At 38.4% G+C, this 14174-nt stretch overlaps 1 protein-coding gene across 1 annotated transcript in view; it reads left to right on the top strand.

Moving 5' to 3' along the window:
• LOC103601428 (acetyl-CoA carboxylase 1) overlaps positions 1 to 14174 on the top strand; it is a gene marked incomplete at its 3' end in the record, with an annotated part of 154829 nt that overhangs the window by 4600 nt on the left and 136055 nt on the right. The gene's annotated exons all lie outside the window — the stretch shown is intronic.

Genomic DNA, 14174 nt, shown 5'->3' with positions numbered 1-14174 from the left:
GGGTCCAGCTCCCCCGAGACCCCGCCCCTTCCCCGCGTGTGGGGCCGGCCTAGTGCTGCGCGCCTGTCAGCCATCGCCGGAGCTACCGGCTTCTCCTCCCGCCCAGTAATACCTCAGCGCAGGGGCTCCCCGACCACCGGACCGCGGACGCCGCCACCCTGAGGTGAGGTGAGGGTCTTCTCAGGGCCGGGAGGGGACCTGGAGAAGCTGGGGCCCGAAGAGGGGCGGCGGCAGGCAGGCCAGCCTCCGCCCGCACGCGGCCCAGGCTCCATCCCGTTCAGACCCAGTGCCAGGCAGCCCAGCCCTCCCTGCAGCTCTGGGGCCTTGAGAGACGAGAGCAGTCTGGGGGCTCGGGGGGAGGGAGGGTGGGAGCTCACACTCCGGAACTGGGAGGTGTACAGCCCAGGGCCCCTAGGAAAGGGCTGAGGTGTCTTCCAGGAGCTCTCTGCGCGCCCCCCCCATCCCCCGCCACTTGTCCTAGCCCCGGCGTGGTGTGATTCCTTCCAGACTCCTCTCCAGTTTGACCCTGGGAGAGGGAGAGGGAGAAAACCACGTGGGAGGGGGCGTTGAGGACTAGGTTGATTGCATTGAAAGTCTTCTTCCTCTCTCTTGCAGAGTGAGATGTGGGGTACAGAGACTCGGGCTTCTGTTGCTCTCTCTCTGTCTTTGTATCGTGGTAAGAGCCAGGGCCAGGCGGTTTGTCCGTGGCCAGTTCTTGCTCCCAGGATTTTATTATGTTTTCTGTGGAGGGGACGTAGTAAGTGTACGTGCTTTTTACCTTCTCCTAACCTTTTGCCATACTGGTCAAGGGAAGCTATTGGAGGTAGAGCATAGGAAGATGATGTGAGACTAATATTTCAGAAGGAAATGTGCATCAAGGTCCTGCCTGGGTCAGGGCCAACGTTATTTTTGGATTTGGAGTAAGTGGACTCTAGTGGACCCTTGAAATCAGCTCTAAAAATCAGGGACTCCATGTAGGCCTTGTGAGTTTTACAGAAACATATAGAATGTAACTGCTCAGATAGGGGAAATACTTTAATTTCAGGTGTTTTTATTTTGGGGTTTAAGACTGAAATCAAATGACCCTAGGATTTCCTGATTCTGTTTCTACTTAAACAGTGTTTCAGTCATTTCCCAATGTATGGAATAAACTAGTAACCTGGTCTTCAGTCTCAGAAGTTGGTCTCCATTGATTTTCTCTCTGGTTTCATTCATTTTTTCCCCCCAATCCCATAGTGCAGATTGAGGAGCATGCTTTCTTTGGTTACATGGTTTCTTCTGAGGGGGTGGGGGATAGAAATACTTTGTGATTTGTCTCTTGCTTCTTGATGGGGATATCTTGGATGTCTGTGATGGGTAGGATTTCTGTGCGGCCTATTTGACAGACACATTTCTTTTTTTTTTTTTTTTTTTAAAGATGGCCGGTAAAGGGATCTCAGCCCTTGGCTTGGTGTTGTCAGCACCACGCTCAGCCAGTGAGCAAACCGGCCATCCCTATATAGGATCCAAACCCGCGGCCTTGGTGTTATCAGCACCGCACTCTCCCGAGTGAGCCACGGGCCGGCCCTGACAGACACTTTTCAGGAAAGCGTTGTTGTCTAATAGAACAGGACCACAGTTTGCACTATCCAGATAGGTACCTGCTTGCTACAAAGTAGCATCTCTTCCCGCTTCTCTTGCCTCAATGTCTTTATTTCTCAATACTATAAATGCATAACAGGAGGACTCACATGAACCCAAGAATAATTTACAAACATTGTAAAGTGAGCATGTGAAAGATGTCAAAGGTGGGGCCGGCCCGGTGGCGCACTGCTACAGTGCCCCGCTTGGGAGTGCGGCGGCGCTCCCACCGAGGGTTCAGATCCCACATACAGACCGGTTCCCGCTCACTGGCTGAGCGAGGGGCGGGCGCGACACTGAGGGTTGCGGTCCATTGCCGGACACGAAAAAAGACAAAAAAAGGAAAAAAAAAAAAAAAAAAGAAAGATGTCAAAGGTAAAGTATTACTTTATGAAACTCCCTGTTTACTAGTGTTTTAGAAGTTTTGCTTGTTTTGTTTTGATTTGCCAGTGCAGAATAGAAGTACAGTACATAAAATTAAATTGTTTTTAAAGTGGGCGGAAATGTTTGGTTAATGGTGGCATTTGCTTAATGAATTTATAGTTCAGACAATAACTAGGTAATGTCAAAAAACTGGCATGAAAGCCCGTCTCAGAGAACTGATGTTGATCTCTGTGAAGTGCTGTGAACAGGTTCAGATGTAGAGCACTGTGTAAAACTGTTTCTTTTCAGTCAATGACTAGGAAAATTTTTTACCTGTCACACAGACTGGTTCAAGAGGTCTTGAGCTAGTGTTTTTCTTTCTTTAAAAAAAATTTTTTTTGGGGGAGTGGCTAATATTCTAATTGTCTTGATCAAGGAAAGAAGTAAATTAAAATAAAAATTGAGGAATAGTACATTGGAAATTAGTATTTTTAGTTGGGAGGGAGAGGAGAATCTTTTTGCAATTCAGAAAAAAAAGTTGTTATATCATACATTATATTAACATCTTCTTAAAGGTTAATAATTATAGGAGCTATGCATTAAGCATCTTTCCAAACCTTTAAAGCAATAAGATTACTAAGAGGTGGGTAATCTCTTTTTTTTTTTTTTTTTTTTTTAAGATGACTGGTAAGGGTATCTTAACCTTTGACTTGGTGTTGTCAGCACCACACTCTTCCAGGTGAGCCACTGGCCAGCCCCTGAGAGGTGGGTAATCTCTAAAGATTCATTGGCTGTAAAAATTCCTGTTAACTATTGAGGTTACTACCATTTTTCTTTAGCAGATTACTGCTTAACTAATTTTTTGTTTGATTCTTTAATTTCACAAAACTTTAGTGAGTGTTCACTATTTGAATCTTATGGACTATTTGAAGGTGATAATACATAGATAGAAAACTATGACAAATAGTGTCATAAGAATGTTGCACTTACACAGAGTGTTAATATGACTGATAGAGCATAAATTTTTATGGTTCAGCCAATCAATTTTATAATGATACAGTTCTTTTACCAGTTTATTACTTATTCAGGCTACTGTTAAGCTGTCTAGTCTCAGGATGTTTAAAGGACGTAGGTAAAAAGTGTTTTCAACAACAAGGGATATTAAGATCCCTACCCAAAGGTTGGTGACCTGAATTGATCCCGCCTTCCAATATTATTTGGGACTTAGGCTCATTCTGTCCTTTCAGCATGTTATATTTACCCGTCTTTATATAAGGAATCACAATAATGTTTACCATCCCATGACATCAGGAATTGAAATTGCGTGGCAGTCCTGGTTATGAAGTGGTCATCCCCGATAGAATAAGCTTGTAAAAATGATTTTCTTCTTTGAAATGATAGCACAAAGTTTGAAAATTCTGAATGAACTCATGAAGTTAAGTTTGAAAAACATACTCAGTTTTTTTTTTTTTTTTCCTTTTTGTCTTTTTCCGTGTCTGGCAACGGATCGCAACCCTCAGTGTCGCGCCCGTACCGGACCCGGACGGCTACGGGATCGCAACCCGCGGTGTTACTCCCGCACCTCGCTCAGCCAGTGAGCAGGAACCGGTCTGTATGTGGGATCCGAACCCTCGGCGGGAGCGCTGCCGCACTTCCCAAGCGGCGCACTGTAGCAGTGTGCCACCGGGCCGGCCCCAAAACATACTCAGTTTTATGGAATCTTTTTCAAGAAGTATAAGGCCTCATTTATGAATATTTGGCTATCCCCTATGGTAGAAATAGATATATTTCACTAATGAGGTTCCTAAAAATTACCCTCTGGTTTTGTAGGCAGCTTTTAAATCTGTCCTTAGTCATAAGTTTACACCGTGCGTGCGTGCATGCACACACACACACACACACACACACACACAAGTTGGGAGATAGTAGGTTGATAGGAGCTTGATTAGTTTTTAAGTTTATTAGGAGTAATATCTGTTGATTAGCAGGAAGGATGTATAGCTGGGTTGTGTGTGTTTTGTGCCTCAGCATTTAGTGATATTCCTGGCCCTGGCAAGGCAAGCTCTTTAATTTCTCTTTGGTTCCGTCTCATGAAATTCAGAAACTTTCTTTTTTTTTTTTTTTTTTGGCATTGGCTGGTACAAGGATCAAATCCTGGACCTTGGTGTTATCAGCACCACACTCTAACCAACTGAGCTAACTGGCCAACCCTAAAATCTAATAACTTAATAGACCATTTTAGTACTGGAAAGTAACTAAGGAATTTTCTTGTCCAGTTTTCCACTTAATATGAGAATATTTTATCTGATATTCCTGTTAAAAACTTCCAGCTAGGGCCGACCCCGTGGCGTACTCGGGAGAGTGCAGCGCTGGGAGCTCAGCAGCGCTCCCGCCACGGGTTCGGATCCTATATAGGGATGGCCGGTGCGCTCACTGGCTGAGTGTGGTGCGGACAACACCAAGCCAAGGGTTGCAATCCCCTTACCGGTCACAAAAAGGACAAAAAGAAAAAAGAAAAAAAAACTTCCAGCAATAGGCAGTTCACCATGTGACCTAATGCATCATGAGACAACTAATTTTGGAGAGTTCATTATTTTCACCTTAAAACTGTCTCCCTAAAACTGCATAGGATGTTGTAACTCATTAGGAATTTCTGCTTTAACTTGTAAATTTCTCCAGCTCTAGATCTCTGCCAGGTAAACGTAAAGTATAATGCCTTAACACATGCGGAGGACTTGGGAGCAAAAAAATCAAGCCGAATTTCTTTAAGGAAGACATTCTTATCATTGAGACTCTTTGGGAGGTAGCTGACACACCTGAATCATGACTTCAGCTTTCTCTAAATGCTACTGTATGAAATAAGATTATGAGTATAAATTGATTCATAATCCCAGAGCATTGGAATTCACAAAATGGCTTTTTACCTGGAGGCCTCAAATATTACCATCTGTTTCTAGAGGATAATATTTGAAAAAAACACTTGGTTCCTGTTTCCCAGTTTTTTAACTCAAACATTTGTTTGAATTCTAGTGAAGCAGTCAGCCTGCAAAACCCTCGTGTTTACACAGCTTTGTGAGGTGATAGGGTGGTGGATCTAAAACAACTGGAAGAGAGAATAACTTTTCCCAGCTTCATTGAGGAAGTAACACAGAGTCAATTACACAGTAACACATACTAATAAATAAGTGGATACCATTTCAGTTGTCTAGCTAATGCTCAGGCAGATGTGAGATAATAGATCAGAGTGGCATGGAATTAATTGGGGAAAACTTTTTATTAAATTATTTCAAATCTCAGTTGGTAATCATTAGTAATATATTCACATGGTGCAACATTTTAAAAGTACAAAAGGTATACAGTGATATTCTCCTTACTTTGTGTTTTGGGGCAGCTGCCCAATTCCCCATACCAGAAGCAAACAGTGTTATTAATTTCTTTTTTTTTTTTTTTTTTAAAAGATGACCGGTAAGGGGATCTTAACCCTTGACTTGGTGTTGTCAGCACCACGCTCAGCCAGTGAGCGAACCGGCCATCCCTATGTGGGATCCGAACCCGGGGCCTTGGTGTTATTAGCACCGCACTCTACCGAGTGAGCCACGGGCCGGCCCCAGTGTTATTAATTTCTTATTGTAATTTCTTAATAATTATCAGATATTTTAACTAATTTCTGTTTTTTTTCAGATATTTTAATTTAATGTTATTAACTTCATAAAACCTTTCAGAGATTTTATGCATTTTCAAGCAAATGCTCATCTATATTCCCCCCATCCTGCACATTTATTATACAAATGATGCATTTTTTTTCTTTCTAATTTTCTGCTGGAGGATTCAGGATTCAAGCCCTGGACGTTGGTGTTATCAGCACAATGCACCAACCAACTGAGCTAACAGGCTAGCCCCGAAATGATGCATTCTTTGTTTGTTTTTGTTTTTTGGCGGCTGGCTAGTATGGGAATCCAAACCAACGGAGCTAACAAGGCCAGCCCCTGATGCATTCTTTACACATCATTCTTCACCTTTAGTTTCTTCACTTAACATTATGGGAAGACCTTTTACATTTTTATTTTCATCAAACTTTTACATGCACATAGTTTAAAAAGTCATAAAGTTCTACAGAGTTGGTTACAAAAAAACAGCAGTCCTCAGCCCCTTTCCACTTTCCTTTTTCTTTTTTGCAGCTGGCTGGTGCAGGGATGGAATCCTGAACCTTGGTGTTATCAGCACCGTGCTCTAACCAGCTGAGCTAACTGGTCATCTCCACCACTTTCATTTCATCAAACTTTTACATGTGCATAGTTTTAAAAAGTCAAAGTTGGTTACAAAAAACAGCAGTCCACAGACCCTTCCCACTTTCATTTCTTTTAGTTTATATATATGGGTACTTTAAAAGGTGGAAAAATAGAATTAAAAGATAATATAAATCTTTCCATGAATTTTTGGAAGCACTCTTGTATTTGTTATATGCCCTTTTGTCTATAAATACCATACTTGTCTTGCTACATCTTGATTTTTCACTATTAGGTATCACTTATTGATGTCCTACTATGTATGGCAAATGAGGATTTGTCCCCATACCGGCCAGCCTCAAAAAAAAAAAAAAAAAAAAGAATGAGGGTTTGGCTCTTTTTCCTCTCTCCTTACCCTCACTAGTCACCTTCCCCTTTCCCATTTTTGCCAACTAACTACCCAGTTGAATTATGTTATAACCTTGTTTAAATCAATAACTTTACATTATTATTATCAGCACCGCACTCTCCCAACTATACATTATTATTAATGTGTAAATGCTATACAGGATTTAGTTGTATAATATCCCATGATTACTTTCTTTCCTGCACAACTCTTTCTCTGGAATTAATAATGGTCTTCATTTTTGTGTGTTAGTTTTCTATGTACTTATTTACTCGCTCTTCATCAGTTTTCTAAATCTCTCAGAACATTGAGATGGGCCAGATATTCCATTAATTTTTATCTTCTGTAAATTCTCTCTCAGACTTCTGAATGGCTTCAACTAAAATTGCAATGCCCTCTGCATTTGCTACATAGTTGTCATCATGGACTTACTCTTTACCACCTTCCTGGGGATTCTCTTTACTTTTCTTCTGCTGTGGAGAAATTATTTCCCATGTCTTCCTCATTCTTGTTTATCTCCTCATTTTGGTGGAGAATAATCTCCATTACCATCCTGAAAAAGAGTACATGGTAAATATTTTTTTCAACTTTTTATTTTGAAAATTTTAAGCCTACTAAAAATAGTGCAATAAATAACCACTGTATCCTTGACCTAGATTCACCTATTTTTAACATTTTGCCATATTTGCTTTATCACTTCGTCTCATGCATGTGTGCACACATATACATATATGTAAGTATTTTTTTCTGAGTCATTTCAAAGCAAGTTGAAAGACTTTGTGCCACTTCACCCCTAATTATTTCTGCATGTTTCTCTTAAGAACTAGGACATTCTCCTAGTTAATTACTTATCATTAGAACCCCCCCAAATTTAACATACATACAATAATATCTAGTATATAGTCCATTTTAAGTTGTCTCACTTGTCCCAGTAATATCCTTTGTAACTGCATGTGTTTTATTTTTTATTTTTTTTAATTAAAATTTTTATTTTATTTATTCATTTTTTAGCAGCTCGCTGGTACAGGGATCAAACCCTGGACATTGGTGTTATCAGCACCATGCTCTAAGCAACTGAGTTAACCAGCCAGTCCAATGTGTTTTAATTCATGATCCATCAAGAATCATGCTTTCATTTAGTCCTCAAGTGTCTTTAGTCTTCTTAATCTAGAATAATCACTTTGCCCTTTTGTTTTTTATGGCATTTGTTTTTCATTGACATTTTTGAAGAGCCTAGGCCAGTTATCTTGTAAAATGTCCTACATTGTGGGTTCATCTGATTGTTTCATCATGATTAGATTCAAATTAACCATTTTTGTCAAAAATACTACGTGCATAGCATTGTATACCTCCAATTGTGTCACATTAGAAGGGATATAATGTCAGATTGTCTTTATATTGGTGATGTTTACTTTCAACACTTAGTTAAGATGGTGTCCGCTGCAGTTCTCCATTGTAAAACTACCCTTTTACCTTTGATAATATGTATTCTGTGAGGTGATTTTTTTTTAAGACTATAAGAATATCTTATTTTTCAATAGCCTTTTATCCAATGGTTTTAACATATATTTATGATCCTTGCCAGTATCAATTATTGCATGGGTATTTGTAAAGTGAAATATGTTTTCTAATTGCATCATTCTANCCCGGGGCCTTGGTGTTATTAGCACCGCACTCTACCGAGTGAGCCACGGGCCGGCCCCAGTGTTATTAATTTCTTATTGTAATTTCTTAATAATTATCAGATATTTTAACTAATTTCTGTTTTTTTTCAGATATTTTAATTTAATGTTATTAACTTCATAAAACCTTTCAGAGATTTTATGCATTTTCAAGCAAATGCTCATCTATATTCCCCCCATCCTGCACATTTATTATACAAATGATGCATTTTTTTTCTTTCTAATTTTCTGCTGGAGGATTCAGGATTCAAGCCCTGGACGTTGGTGTTATCAGCACAATGCACCAACCAACTGAGCTAACAGGCTAGCCCCGAAATGATGCATTCTTTGTTTGTTTTTGTTTTTTGGCGGCTGGCTAGTATGGGAATCCAAACCAACGGAGCTAACAAGGCCAGCCCCTGATGCATTCTTTACACATCATTCTTCACCTTTAGTTTCTTCACTTAACATTATGGGAAGACCTTTTACATTTTTATTTTCATCAAACTTTTACATGCACATAGTTTAAAAAGTCATAAAGTTCTACAGAGTTGGTTACAAAAAAACAGCAGTCCTCAGCCCCTTTCCACTTTCCTTTTTCTTTTTTGCAGCTGGCTGGTGCAGGGATGGAATCCTGAACCTTGGTGTTATCAGCACCGTGCTCTAACCAGCTGAGCTAACTGGTCATCTCCACCACTTTCATTTCATCAAACTTTTACATGTGCATAGTTTTAAAAAGTCAAAGTTGGTTACAAAAAACAGCAGTCCACAGACCCTTCCCACTTTCATTTCTTTTAGTTTATATATATGGGTACTTTAAAAGGTGGAAAAATAGAATTAAAAGATAATATAAATCTTTCCATGAATTTTTGGAAGCACTCTTGTATTTGTTATATGCCCTTTTGTCTATAAATACCATACTTGTCTTGCTACATCTTGATTTTTCACTGTTAGGTATCACTTATTGATGTCCTACTATGTATGGCAAATGAGGATTTGTCCCCGTACCGGCCAGCCTCAAAAAAAAAAAAAAAAAAAAGAATGAGGGTTTGGCTCTTTTTCCTCTCTCCTTACCCTCACTAGTCACCTTCCCCTTTCCCATTTTTGCCAACTAACTACCCAGTTGAATTATGTTATAACCTTGTTTAAATCAATAACTTTACATTATTATTATCAGCACCGCACTCTCCCAACTATACATTATTATTAATGTGTAAATGCTATACAGGATTTAGTTGTATAATATCCCATGATTACTTTCTTTCCTGCACAACTCTTTCTCTGGAATTAATAATGGTCTTCATTTTTGTGTGTTAGTTTTCTATGTACTTATTTACTCGCTCTTCATCAGTTTTCTAAATCTCTCAGAACATTGAGATGGGCCAGATATTCCATTAATTTTTATCTTCTGTAAATTCTCTCTCAGACTTCTGAATGGCTTCAACTAAAATTGCAATGCCCTCTGCATTTGCTACATAGTTGTCATCATGGACTTACTCTTTACCACCTTCCTGGGGATTCTCTTTACTTTTCTTCTGCTGTGGAGAAATTATTTCCCATGTCTTCCTCATTCTTGTTTATCTCCTCATTTTGGTGGAGAATAATCTCCATTACCATCCTGAAAAAGAGTACATGGTAAATATTTTTTTCAACTTTTTATTTTGAAAATTTTAAGCCTACTAAAAATAGTGCAATAAATAACCACTGTATCCTTGACCTAGATTCACCTATTTTTAACATTTTGCCATATTTGCTTTATCACTTCGTCTCATGCATGTGTGCACACATATACATATATGTAAGTATTTTTTTCTGAGTCATTTCAAAGCAAGTTGAAAGACTTTGTGCCACTTCACCCCTAATTATTTCTGCATGTTTCTCTTAAGAACTAGGACATTCTCCTAGTTAATTACTTATCATTAGAACCCCCCCAAATTTAACATACATACAATAATATCTAGTATATAGTCCATTTTAAGTTGTCTCACTTGTCCCAGTAATATCCTTTGTAACTGCATGTGTTTTATTTTTTATTTTTTTTAATTAAAATTTTTATTTTATTTATTCATTTTTTAGCAGCTCGCTGGTACAGGGATCAAACCCTGGACATTGGTGTTATCAGCACCATGCTCTAAGCAACTGAGTTAACCAGCCAGTCCAATGTGTTTTAATTCATGATCCATCAAGAATCATGCTTTCATTTAGTCCTCAAGTGTCTTTAGTCTTCTTAATCTAGAATAATCACTTTGCCCTTTTGTTTTTTATGGCATTTGTTTTTCATTGACATTTTTGAAGAGCCTAGGCCAGTTATCTTGTAAAATGTCCTACATTGTGGGTTCATCTGATTGTTTCATCATGATTAGATTCAAATTAACCATTTTTGTCAAAAATACTACGTGCATAGCATTGTATACCTCCAATTGTGTCACATTAGAAGGGATATAATGTCAGATTGTCTTTATATTGGTGATGTTTACTTTCAACACTTAGTTAAGATGGTGTCCGCTGCAGTTCTCCATTGTAAAACTACCCTTTTACCTTTGATAATATGTATTCTGTGAGGTGATTTTTTTTTAAGACTATAAGAATATCTTATTTTTCAATAGCCTTTGGGATCCGAACCCGGGGCCTTGGTGTTATCAGCACCGCACTCTACCGAGTGAGCCACGGGCCGGCCCGGTGATGTTTACTTTCAACACTTAGTTAAGATGGTGTCCGCTGCATTTCTCCATTGTAAAACTACCTTTTTACCTTTGATAATGTAAAACTACCCTTTTACCTTTGATAATATGTATTCTGTGAGGTGATTTTTTTTTAAGACTATAAGAATATCTTATTTTTCAATAGCCTTTTATCCAATGGTTTTAACATATATTTATGATCCTTGCCAGTATCAATTATTGCATGGGTATTTGTAAAGTGAAATATGTTTTCTAATTGCATCATTCTAGGAGGTAATTATTTTGAGATTTTTCTGTCTGAAATATATTTATTCTATTCTCACAGTTGATCAACAGTTGAGTGGGTCCTATTTCTGGTAAGTCTGAAAGGCATTCTGATTCTTGATCATTTGTATGTGAACTTTTTTCTCTCTGGAAGCTTGTAGGATCTTTTCTTGTGTTCAGTTTCTGAAATTTCAGTGATGCGCCTTGTCGTCTGTCTGTTTTTATTCATTGTGGTAGGCACTTGGCAAACTTTTTAAATACGGCAATCATGCCCTTTAACCTTGTGAAGGTTAATTGAATTATTACATTAATTATATTTTGCCCTCTATTTTGTTCTGTTCTCAATTTTGGGAGCTCTTATTATTCATATAATGGACCTTCTGAACAAGTTCTCTAATTTTCTTATGTTTTCTCTCCTACTTTTCTTCACTTTGATTTTTTATTCTGACTTATGAATTCTTTCTTTTTTTTTTTCAAAGATGACCAGTAAGGGGATCTTAACCCTTGACTTGGTGGTGTGAGCACCACGCTTTCCCAAGTGAGTCCCTGGGATGTCTTTCTTGACTCCTTTCATCACCATTACCACTTCCAAGTTTGGAGAAATTACCCTTCTTTTGTGTTTCCACACTTAGCAATTATTATACTACTGTAATTGTTTTAGGTGTCTATAGCCATTTAGTCAGGGACCAAATCTTATTAATCCTTGAATACATAGTATCTGTTTCACTATTTGGAACATAAGTGCTTGTTATTTTATAATTTAAAAATTGCCAGAAAATAAAATATCGTTTAAAAAAATTTCTCTCTAGGTCTGACCAGTTAGCTAGAGTGTGGTGTTATAACACCAAAGTCAAGGGTTCAGATGCCTGGACTGGCTAGCCACAAAAAGAATTATAAATTCTTTGTAACTTTCTTATGGATCACCGAACTAATACCAAAATCCATTAAAAAATTTATCAGTAAAATGACAAAAATGAAAAAGGCAAATTCAGTTATTCTTTTTGAAAAAAATTAAATGAACATACTATGGCTTGAAAGGCAAGGACATGTTGGGCGTAAACTTGGATACTTTTATCAGTGCCTGTGAAAACTGATTGCTGTCTCTTTATTAGAGTTGCTTGGAAAATACAGTGTCATTTGAGTTAAAGGAGAACAAGCTAGCTAAGTTGGTAAAATCTGTTGTATTTATTTAGAGAAATATTTCAATGAAATGCAGGCTGACTCTTAAATAGGTACATTAGCTGTAATTAGCTTTACCCCATTTTCAGGAACATAGGGCACAGTTTGAGAGCCTTCTGCAAATATTTTTGTGAGTCCCCAAATAGAAGTTAAAGAATACATTATAAATTTTTTTTTTCTTTTAAAGATGACTGGTAAGAGGATCTTAACCCTTGACTTGGTGTTGTCAGCACCACGTTGACTTAGTGAGCAACCGGCCATCCCTATATGGGATCCGAACCCGTGGCCTTGGTGTTATCAGCACCACACTCTCCCAAGTGAGCCACTGGCCGACCCCCATTATAAATTTTTTAAATAAAAGAGAATTTGACATTGTCAACAATTTGATATAATGAAGAAAATAGTTTTTATTTGAATAGGCAGACCATCCTTCAGCCAGATCTGGGGAAAGCCCCTGTTTTGGAGGTGATAAGACAGCAACTGTCTGAACCTTCCCCAAAGTTCAACTCCATTTTTTGTCCTCTTTCAGGAGAAAGAGGTCTTAACCTAATTCATGGCAAGGTTTTAGAAATCTCAGATTTGTATGCAATGAAAATTTTGTGTGAGGGTACATTTTTGTAAGGAGAGGATTCATAGCTTTTATCAGATTTCCAATAGTGTCTTGACCTAAGAAAGTGTAAGAACCACTGGTTTAAGTACTTAATTCTCTTTGCTCTAGAGTAAGGACATAAAGTGGAGAGGGCGGGAGTAAGGTTTAGGTGTGGCTTTGAGGCTTTTTTGACACAAGTCACAATAAAATGTCATTTACATCATGACCTATATATAAGTGAAACAAAAATTTACAAAACTGTAATACCCTCATAAAATATGGTACACTCTTTTTTTTTTTTTTTTTTTTAAACCGGAAAGGGGATTGCAACCTTCGGCACGGTGTTGTCTGCACCACGCTTAGCCAGCAAGCACACTGGCCATCCCTATATGGGATCTGAACCCGCAGCCTCGGTGCTCACTCTCCCAAGTGTGCCATGGGGCTGGCCCAAATACGGTACACTCTTAACATTTTCTATTCTATTTCATTTTAAAAATATTGATTCTGTACCAGCCAACTGCCAAATAAATAAAAATGTTGGTTGTAACTTTCTAAATGGATTTCTTAACATTCTGCTGGGTAGTAACCCATAGTTTGAAAAACACTGGTCTAGTGCATTCTAGTTTACAAATACTTTCATATACTCTCAGTCTTCACAGCAGTCCCATGAGGTATATATAACCCTCTTTTTATTTTTACAGACAAGGAGGCCCAGAGACATTAAATGACTTGTTCAAACTTTGCACTTCTAATACTTGACGGAGTCAGAGTTTGAGCCTGGGTCCTAGGTTTTGACTCTAGCTTCACTGCATCTTTGGTTACATGATCTAAACTATTTCCTTTTTCCTTCCTTTTCTCACCTCCTTCCCTACCATAACTGTAGAAAATACTACTTGCTCAGACTACATAATTTAATAAATCTTAATTCCCCAATTAACATACCTGCGCTGTCCCAAATCTTGTCCCTTTTCATTTGGGGGTCCTCTCGTAGAAGTTCTAGATTTCCTTATTAATGTAATAGGTTCTTTCCTTTTGTTTTCTTCTCTGCCCTAATCTAGTGGTTCTCAAGCTTGGATTTGCATCCGTGTAAAATCAACTGTTGAACTTAAAATTCAGATCCGTGGTCCTCCTGCTGCAATTCTGATTCAGTAGATCTGAGGTGGAGTTTAGACGTGTATTTTTAAA

Source organism: Galeopterus variegatus, unplaced genomic scaffold, assembly GCF_000696425.1.
Source record: "Galeopterus variegatus unplaced genomic scaffold, G_variegatus-3.0.2 Scaffold3730, whole genome shotgun sequence".
In the NCBI taxonomy this organism is placed as follows: domain Eukaryota; kingdom Metazoa; phylum Chordata; class Mammalia; order Dermoptera; family Cynocephalidae; genus Galeopterus; species Galeopterus variegatus.
Note: the sequence above shows the minus strand (reverse complement) of the source record. Positions and strands in the feature narration are given on the sequence as shown.